Source organism: Neovison vison, chromosome 6, assembly GCF_020171115.1.
Source record: "Neovison vison isolate M4711 chromosome 6, ASM_NN_V1, whole genome shotgun sequence".
NCBI classification, from domain to species: domain Eukaryota; kingdom Metazoa; phylum Chordata; class Mammalia; order Carnivora; family Mustelidae; genus Neogale; species Neogale vison.
In genome coordinates this window covers 173216590-173226014 of record NC_058096.1, presented here as the reverse complement: position 1 = coordinate 173226014, position 9425 = coordinate 173216590, and the positions used below count along the sequence as shown (strand labels likewise).

Below are 9425 nucleotides of genomic sequence, written 5' to 3'. Positions count from 1 at the left end.
TTGTAACCTAAGTTCTATATAGCCAAGCTGTAAATCCAGAGCAGGGGTAGAAAAAAAAGACATTTTCAGATTAGCAAGGACTCACAAAATCCATGTCTATGTACCTCTCTTAGAAGGCAACAGAAACCAGAACAAGGAAATAAGACGTGGAACCCAGGAAACAGAGGTTCCAACATAGAAGAGAAGCAAAGAGAATTTGCAGAATAACAACTAGGTGAAAGGCCTAATGAAAAACTAACCTATCTAGAGCAGGAGGACTCCAGAAAGCTCTAGAAAGTATATCCATGTAAGTATGAAAAATGTCTTATAGACCTGAATGCTCTCACAGCAAAGAAAAGAACAGGTACATAAAAAATAATGCAAATAAAAGAAATAAACAACAACAACAAAAATTATCAGCGCACTGAGTTTCTTCCTCTCTGAGCTCAGACCTAGTTTTCGGCGACATGGCTAAACGCACCAAGGTCGGAATCGTGGGCAAATACGGGACCCATTATGGCGCCTCCCTCAGGAAGATGGTAATGAAGATTGAGATAAGCCCGCCCCAAGTACACTTGCTGCTTCTGTGGCAAAACCAAGATGAAAAGACGAGCTGGGGGGATCTGGCGTTGTGGCTCCTGCACAAAAACCGTCGCTGGTGGCGCCTGGACCTACAACACCACTTCTGCCATCACAGTAAAGTCGGCCATCAGATGACTGAAGGAGTTGAAAAAACCAGTAGAAGCGCCACCATTTGAAACATTGGTAGCCTATAACAAATGGGTTAATTTATGTAACAAATTTTTTTTTTAATTATCAACTCCAGTAAAAATAAGAAGTTATACAAAGAAGGAAATATAATCACAGTACACTTTTTGGCTTTGCGGGGAATAACAAGTGTTATTATAATATAATAATCAATAAATATTGTTTTAACAAAAATTATTCTTTGATGATAGGAGTTTGCAGGAAAGGGTTAGAAGCAAGTAACACGTTTTTATCCTAGATAACAGCAAGTCAAAAGGTGATTTCTAAGATTAATAAATCAGGAAGGACTGGTATCAGTATTTTATTTTGATTTGTAGCAATAAGTATCTTTTTTTTTTTTTAAGATTTTTTCTTTATTTCTCTGACAGAGATCACAAGTAGGCAGAGGCAGGCAGAGAGAGAGGAGGAAGCAGGCTCCCTGCAGAGCAGAGAGCCCGATGCAGGGCTCGATCCCAGAACCCTGGGATTATGACCTGAGCCGAAGGCAGAGGCCCAACCCACTGAGCCACCCAGGCGCCCCTAGCAATAAGTATCTTGATGGTGGTAGATAAATGATGGCCTAATGAGCCTTCTCTAACTCAGCCTTTTTTAATGGAACCGGTATAGACTCATTCTTCACCAGGTTCCCAGGGGCATCAGGGAAAGATAATAGCTAAGAATACAGGTTCTGGATTCAGACTTCCTGATTGCTCAGCTTAACCTGCCACTTCTTACCACTAGGGTAAATTCAGACAGGTGAACTCACCACTCTCCTCAATTTCCCCATATGTAAAATAGGAAACATAATAGTACCTATCTAATAGGATTATTGTGAGAAATAAAAAATGTGTGTAAAGCACTTAGCATTCTGCCTGGCACACTGTACACAATCATAAAGTATTAATGATCATTATTTTATCATTCTCACTTATGGTTCTACCAGGATATGCCACTCCTGCCACCTTTCAGTGTCCCTTTAAAAAGATCACTATGATAGAGCTATAGGTGAAGGACACAGAACAAGTAACTAGAATTCAGTTTCTGCGCCTCAGGTTATAAATAGCTAGATCCTACATGCAAAGCTAAGCAGGTTTGGTGCCTTCCTCCACCTTGCTATTTTTCTGCTTGGGACAAGAACTGAACAGAACTGTAGGTAACAGTATAAAGAGTAGTTAATAAAGGAGACTAAAATCACACTCAGGTGAAATTCTCACTTCCTACCTATTGACTACATAAATATATGCTAATTTGTTGATTCTATGGGCGGAACTGTGTCCTCTCAAAATTTGTATGTTGTAGTCTTAATCCTCATTACCGCACAATGTGACTGTATTTGGAGACAGTGTCTTTAAAGAGGTAATTAAGGTGAAAATGAGGTCTTATGGGTAGGCCCTAATCCTAATATGACTGATGTCCTTATAAGAACAGGAGATTAGGACATAGACACACACAGAAGAAAGACCTTGTGAGGACAAAGGGAGAAGGTGGTCATCTGCAAGCCAAGGAGGGAGACCTCCAAAGAAATCAACCCTTACAACAACACCTTATCTCAGACTTCTAGCTCCCAGAACTGTGAAGAAATAAATTGTTTAAATGGCTCAGTCTGGGGTACTCTCTTCCAACAGCACTGGGAAACTAATACACTTGGTCTCAGTTTTCTGGAAGGTAATGTAGGAATGCATATACCTCGTGAGATCATTGTGAGGATTAAATCATCTAGAAAAGTATTTATCACAGTACTTGGCACATAGTAGGTACTCAATAAATATACACTAGTATCATTATTATGTTGTTACTATTATTAAAACACAATTACTCTGCTCTTTCCATAGAAGGAACAAGAGAAGCTAAGGGACCAACACAACCAAAATTATCAAAGCTATTATAATGACTTCCTAATTCATCTTCAAGTCTCTAGTCTTGCCTTCTTCAATACACTTCCACAATGCTGCCAGAACATTCCTTCTGGAATAAAAATATGGCTAGGATCCAAGGATCCTAGGATTCTAGGATCCTATAACTAGGATCCAAGAATGGCCTTAAACAATTCCACCCCTCCCTATACACATAGGCCAATCCTCCTGCCAGAGATGGACCTCTTGCCCCTTCTTCACAAATCTGGGCTGTGCCTGTGATCACTTTGACTAAAAAGACACAGACTAAGTGACACACTGAATACAGACATTAAGAAGGCCTGGCAGCTTCTGAGCCACCAAGAACAGGCTATGCTATTGGAGAGCGGTCACTGGGAGAGGTCCTCAGGGACAAAGAGAGAGAGAGAAATACCAAAGTGCCAGATATTCAGCCCCAAACTGCCGCCCCAGCCACTACCTCACTGCTACTGAGGAAAGACCCCCAGCCAGTCCAGTGAGGAACCACCCAGCTGAGCCCCAGCCAACTCACGAATCATGAAATACAATAAAATGGTTTTGATTAAACTAGAAAATTTGTAGTGAAGTTTGTTATGAAGCAAAGGTTAACTGAGACACTGACGATGACATTGCTATATTGCTCTACTTAAAACACTTCATATAACTATAACCACAGATGTGTGGTTTGGACAGGTTACCTAATCTCTCTGTGCATCGTTTTTCCCATCCGTAAAGCAGAGGGAATAATAGTACCTTCCTCAAAGGATCACTGTGAAGATTAAGAAACAATACATGTAAGACACTCGGAGCAGTGTCGGGCATAAAAGCGCTCAGGGCTCCAGGGTGGCTCAGTCAGTGAAGTGTCTGCCTTCGGCTCAGGTCATGACCTTGGGGTCTTGGGATTGAGTCCCATGTCGGGCTCCCTGCTCAGCGAGGAGCCTGCTTTTCCCTCTCCCCTACCCCTGCTCATACTCTCTCTCACTATCTCTCTCTCTCTCTTAAATAAAGAAATGAAATCTTTAAAAAAGAAGAGGAAGAAGAAGTAGAAGTGCTCAGTATGTGTTAATCGCCATCATCGTCATCTTGCCTTGCCTCTCCCTAGCCTCCTCCCAGCGGCACTATGGGGGACAATCACAATAAAATACTTTTTTTTACCAGCACATCATACTTTACAACTCTTTACCTTCGTACATTCCGTTCCTCTGCCTGGAATGTCCTTCACCGGCTCTGTCTGCCTGGAAAACTGCCATGTCCTTACCTGAAGGATCTAACCTTTTCAGATCTGCCCAGCCAGTGTGGTCTGCCCCTGTGCTCCTCAGAGTACCTACTTCTTATCCCTGGGAGGGGTTTCCCATAGTTGGCCACCTGTGCAACCCTTTCTGTCTCCCCACTTAGTCCCTGAGTTCTTTTGTTGTTTGTTTATTTGCTTGCTTTTTAAAAGATTTTATTTATTTATTTTACAGGCAGAGATCACAAGTAGGCAGAGAGGCAGGCAGAGAGAGGATGAAGCAGGCTCCATGCTGAGCAGAGAGCCTGATGCAGGTCTTGATCCTAGGATCCTGGGATCATGACCGGAGCTGAAGGCAGAGGCCTCAACCCACTGAGCCACCGAGGCGCCCCAGTCCCTGAGTTCTTTAAGGACAGAGCCCATACTTGAATCATGTACCAGTACATACATAGCAAGCTTTTTTTTTTTTTAAGACTTATCTATTTGTTTATTTGACAGAGAGAGATCACAAGTAGGCAGAGATGCAGGCAGAGAGAGAGAGAGAGGGAGAGGAGGAAGCAGGCTCCCTGCAGAGCAGAGAGCCCCATGCGGGGCTCAATCCCAGGACCCTGGGATCATGACCTGAGCCGAAGGCAGAGGCTTAACCCACTGAGCCACCCAGGCGCCCCATAGCAAGCTCTTTTTTTTTTTTTTTAAAGATTTTATGTATTTATTTGACAGAGAGAAATCACAAGTAGATGGAGAGGCAGGCAGAGAGAGAGAGAGGGAAGCAGGCTCCCTGCTGAGCAGAGAGCCTGATGCGGGACTCAATCCCAGGACCCTGAGATCATGACCTGAGCCGAAGGCAGCGGCTTAACCCACTGAGCCACCCAGGCGCCCATAGCAAGCTCTTAATACGTGTTTCTGGAAGGGAAGGAGCCTGATTTTAGAGCACTGGGTTTTAAGAGGAGTGGAAAACAGAAAGGGGAGGAGCTATGGTCCCAGGGGACATTTGGCAATGTCTGGAGGCATTTTTGGTTGTTGCACACCTGGGGGTCTGCTGTTGGCAACTAGTGGGTAGAGGTCAAAGATGCTGCTCAACATCAGACAGCCCCCACGACAAGGAATCAGCCAGCCCCAAATGCCAATAGTGCTAAGACCTAGAAGTTCTGTTTTTGAGGACTGTCAGAGTCCCTCATCAGAGTCCTAATTTCCACATCCAATGGTCTCTTCCAGCCCTGACATTCTATGATTCTGCAATTGTAGGTTGGTGCCTGCTGTTTATTTCTTGGCTAAAAAATGTCAATACTGCACAGACTCTCTCACATGCCAAGAGAGGAAAAATCCCGGATAAGCTGGCCTGAGTCATTGAGAGCTTGTGTTACATCCTGGATTGCCTAGAACTCAAGTAAACTTTTCACGTGCCTGAGACTCCACCTCCCCACCTGCCCAAGGAAGAGCCTTCAAGCTTCAGAGTAAACAGGATTGGGGGGGGGGAGGGGCGGGTGGCCCTTGGCTGCATGGCTAACTCAGATCTAATCTAAAGAGGCTTCTTTGTTTCTCAGTCAAAGCATGTTGTGTCTTTGCAGGGGAGCAGGGAGACATCTGTGAAATCTGCGCCTTTGTCTCCCAGGATAAGAGTGATAAGAAACCTCACCCCAGAGAAGAATGACTTCTACTCTGTGAGCATAGCTGATGCCCAGGACTCCTGGGGCTGGTTTTGGTGTCTGTAATTGACTCAAAGAGGACGTAGAATGGTGTAGTGGTGAAAACCTTCATCAGACAGTCTTGAGTGTGAGTCCGAGTTCTGTCACTTTCTGCATGAGCCTAGGAATGACAGTCCTGTCGAAGCCTCAACCTTGAGCAGGGAACGGGAACATAGGTTTGTTCTGTGGATACTGAGATATGGAAATCATAGGTTTAGCATACTGCAGAGCATCTCTACAAGTAGATGGTAGGTATCATTATGAAAAGGACACTATGGGACGACAATAGGTGGGGAGTATGATGAATTATACTGGCATTTCATGTAAACTCATAAGCATATAGGATGCTGGTGAATTATAATACTAGAGCAAACACTTCTATAGCTCTTACCACATGCTTACAGGGATTCTAAGTGCTTCCCATACACTAACTCAACCCTCACAAAGATCCTATGTGATAGGTATTCTATTAATTCCCATTTTATAGACGGGAAAACGAGACACAGAGGTTCACCAACTGCCCAAAGCATACTGCTGGTAAGAGGAGGATGAGGATTTGGACAAAGGTGATTTGGCCCTAGGGTCCCTACCTTGAGCAATACACACTCTATCCCTGAATGACTCTAGGAAAGGATAAGAAATGATTGGGGTGGGGGGAGGGAGGAATGCCCCCAGGCTGCCTCAAACCTCTGCCCTGCTCCTAAATACCTCCTCCACACCCAAATAGCAGACTGTAGCAACTGCCCAACAAGGAATCACCTAGCTCTACAAGGAAGGGTCCAGAAGCAGCTATGGGGTTGTGGGCAAGGGATACCACACCAGAAACAAATGAGATTTGGAACTGGCGAACTAAGACACCACCCCAAAACCACCTGGTGACCATAGGTGACTCTGAGTATGTCTCAGGACATACTTTCGAGCTTTACTCCTCTATCTCTCAACTTAGACATGTTCAATCAAAATCACTGCTGGCTCTAGAAGGCTAGGCTCCAGTGAGAAAAGACTAGTCGACTGCCAGGCCTTGGTCGGTTCCTATCCCATGGGAAGAGCGCCACCTAGTGAGAAATCCTGATAATGTCCCAGAGCAGGGCGCCTGAACTCCAGACACTGGGTACCTAGTGACTGAGCGGTCCATACTCAGCTGTGTACAGGTCGGTCCCTGGCAAGGTGCTTTAACTTCCTAAACCTGAGGGGCGCCTGGGTGGCTCAGTGGGTTAAGCCTCTGCCTTCGGCTCAGGTCATGATCTCAGGGTCCTGGGATAGAGCCCTGCATGTGGCTCAGCAGGGAGCCTGCTTCCCCCCCCTCCCCCTGCTGCCTGCCTCTCTGCCTACTTGTGATCTCTCGCTCTCTCTGTCAAATAAATAAAATATTAAAAACACACACACACACACACACACACAACTTTCTGAACCTGAGAATTATGACCGGCAAAACATTAGCAAAGATGGCAATATTTATAATAGCTGTCACTTTCTCCCTCGTACATTTCCTCACCACTTTATTTTGAAATGAAGTGAACAGTAAATGAAAGATAAACTTTAAGAAATCATATAATATTTGTCCTAGGCACTCTGATAAGTTGTAACATTGCCTCTATTTTTTCCTATTTTTTTTTCTTTCACTTTTTTTTTTCTTGATTTTGGTTTGGGTTTATTTTGTTTTTAACAGAACAACACTTAAAATAAGATCTACTCTCTTAACAAATGTTTAAATGTGTAATACAGTACAGTATCATTAACTATTAGCATTATGTTGTAGGGCAGACCTCTAGAGCTTGCCCATCTTGTATAACTGAAATTTTATGCCCGTTGATTAACTAGTACTTTTTGAGTGTTTTTTACATTATAATAATATTATTAAGATTATGCATATTAATTAAGAGTGAGTACCCATAGTATACACGTATGCTATGGGAAAAAATCTAGGAGCCATGGAAGTTTCACCCACTCTGGAAGGGAAGAAATGTCAAAAACAATTATACACATGCTCCCAAACTCTGTGTGTCTGCCTTGTCATGGGACCCAATGCAATATTTACATACCCGTTTGTCCACCCCCAGCTTCCAAATTAGTATCTGCACTCCTCAGGAATGGTGCCTGTGCCCTAATCACCTTCATGAACACAATACCCAGGGGAAGGGCTGGTACATGGTGGCTTCTCAGTAAATATCCGTCCAATAAAACCCTTACTCTTCTGTGCTCAAATACCCTCCCTCCTTTCTGTCATGAGACCTTCCCCTTCTTCCTAGTAATCCAGAGATAAGGTCAGTGAATCCCTAGCCCAGGCACATAATTTGCCAACCAGAGAAGTTACATACATGTTAACTGTTCCAAACAAAGTACAATGAAATGTTGTTGGGGCAAGTAAGGAGACTAACCATTTTCAGATACTTTATGCTGAGCATTCAATCTTTATTACCTAAACTACAAAACAAGCCTGGGAGGTAGGAAGTACATGGCAGAGCTGGTATTTGAACTTGGGCCATCTGGCTCCATACTCTTGTACCTCCAAGCTTCAGTGAGTGACTAGTGTTATTGTCAGCGAGGGACAGAGCTCAGGCGCTTCCCCCCCATCTACACTAGGACCTACCTAGAATCAGAAGATTCTTCTGGAAGCTCCATGATCAGTCCCTGAAGGCCACAAAATATCTTCCTGGGGTTTGTCGTTTCCTATTTGTAGCCTCTTGTTCCTGAAGAAACTCTGAAGGATACCTGGAGTCAGGTACAGCCCACTGAGTTAAACCAACTCATGAAACTGACACCTGAAAGATACCATTTTCTACCTGCTCACCTGCGGAACAAAATCAGTAAGGATAACAATAACAGCAGCAACAGTGCACATCTTTGAGCTTTTGCTGGGGGCTGGCCTACTGCTAAGCCCTTCTCAAAAATCATCTCCTATAATCCTGACAATCACCTTCAGTGTTGTATTTTATTTGACCTCTATTCAGTAAGGTTCTTTAGAACAAAGCTGTTGGTTTGGGCCTTCCAGGTAGCAGACGCCAAGACAGAATTAGACATGCAGGAGAATTCTTGGGAGAAATGTCTGAGAAGGATAAAAGGGGAAGGAGCAGGAGTATGCAGGAAAGCCTCCAACCTTGTCACAGGGACAGGGGGAAGGTAGGATTGGCTGAGAAAAGTCCAGGCTGCAGTGCCCTAGGACCCTCACTGCAGCCTCAGCAAGAACACAGTGGAGCGGGGTAGGGGGACTGAAGCTAAATACACCTTTTCGGGGGGCTCTTTCTTAAAGTTGCTCTGCAGAGGGTGACCCATGGCTACCACAAAAGACTGTGCTCCCTGCTGATTCCCCAACACCTAGAAGAGTGTCTAGCACATTGCACTTAAAAGAAATTTATTGTATCTGTCTGTTACCTAAATTAATCCCCTTTTTATGAATAAGGAGAGTTAAGTGCAGGAAAGTTGAGTGACCTGCTCTAGGTCACACAACAGGTAGGTAGCCTGGGCCTGACTTCAGCCGTGGGTTTCTCGCTCCTTAAGGCTGCGCTCCTCTGTGCCTTGGCCTTCGCCACGATCCTCTTCTGTCCCCACACTGAGCACCCAAGCAACGTCTGGCTGTAATATCAGGATTTGTCTTGCATTTTTTCACTCACTAACTCAGAGAGTCACTCATGAACTTACTCATCCATTCAGCAAATATCCAGGTACTGCACCGGGTACTTGGGTAACACAGACCGATAAGAAAGTTCCCTCCCTTTGGGGAGCTCACAGCCACAGATGGGGAGACAGTCACATAACAAATGATTAGTATGCAATGTGACAAGTGTTACAATGGCAGCGCACTGCTCAGAATTAATTCTAAGGGGTGAAGAGGGCCAAAAAATGTTCCATCACTGCCCACCTCACTTCCCCCCACACACGTTCTCACACCCCACAGCCAGGACACCAAACTTCTGG

General features: G+C 44.5%; 1 pseudogene; it reads left to right on the top strand.

Annotated features, from left to right (window-relative positions):
- The first annotated feature begins 446 nt into the window (after positions 1-446).
- On the top strand, positions 447-9089 carry LOC122910181 (annotated as a pseudogene).
- The last annotated feature ends 336 nt before the right edge of the window (positions 9090-9425 follow it).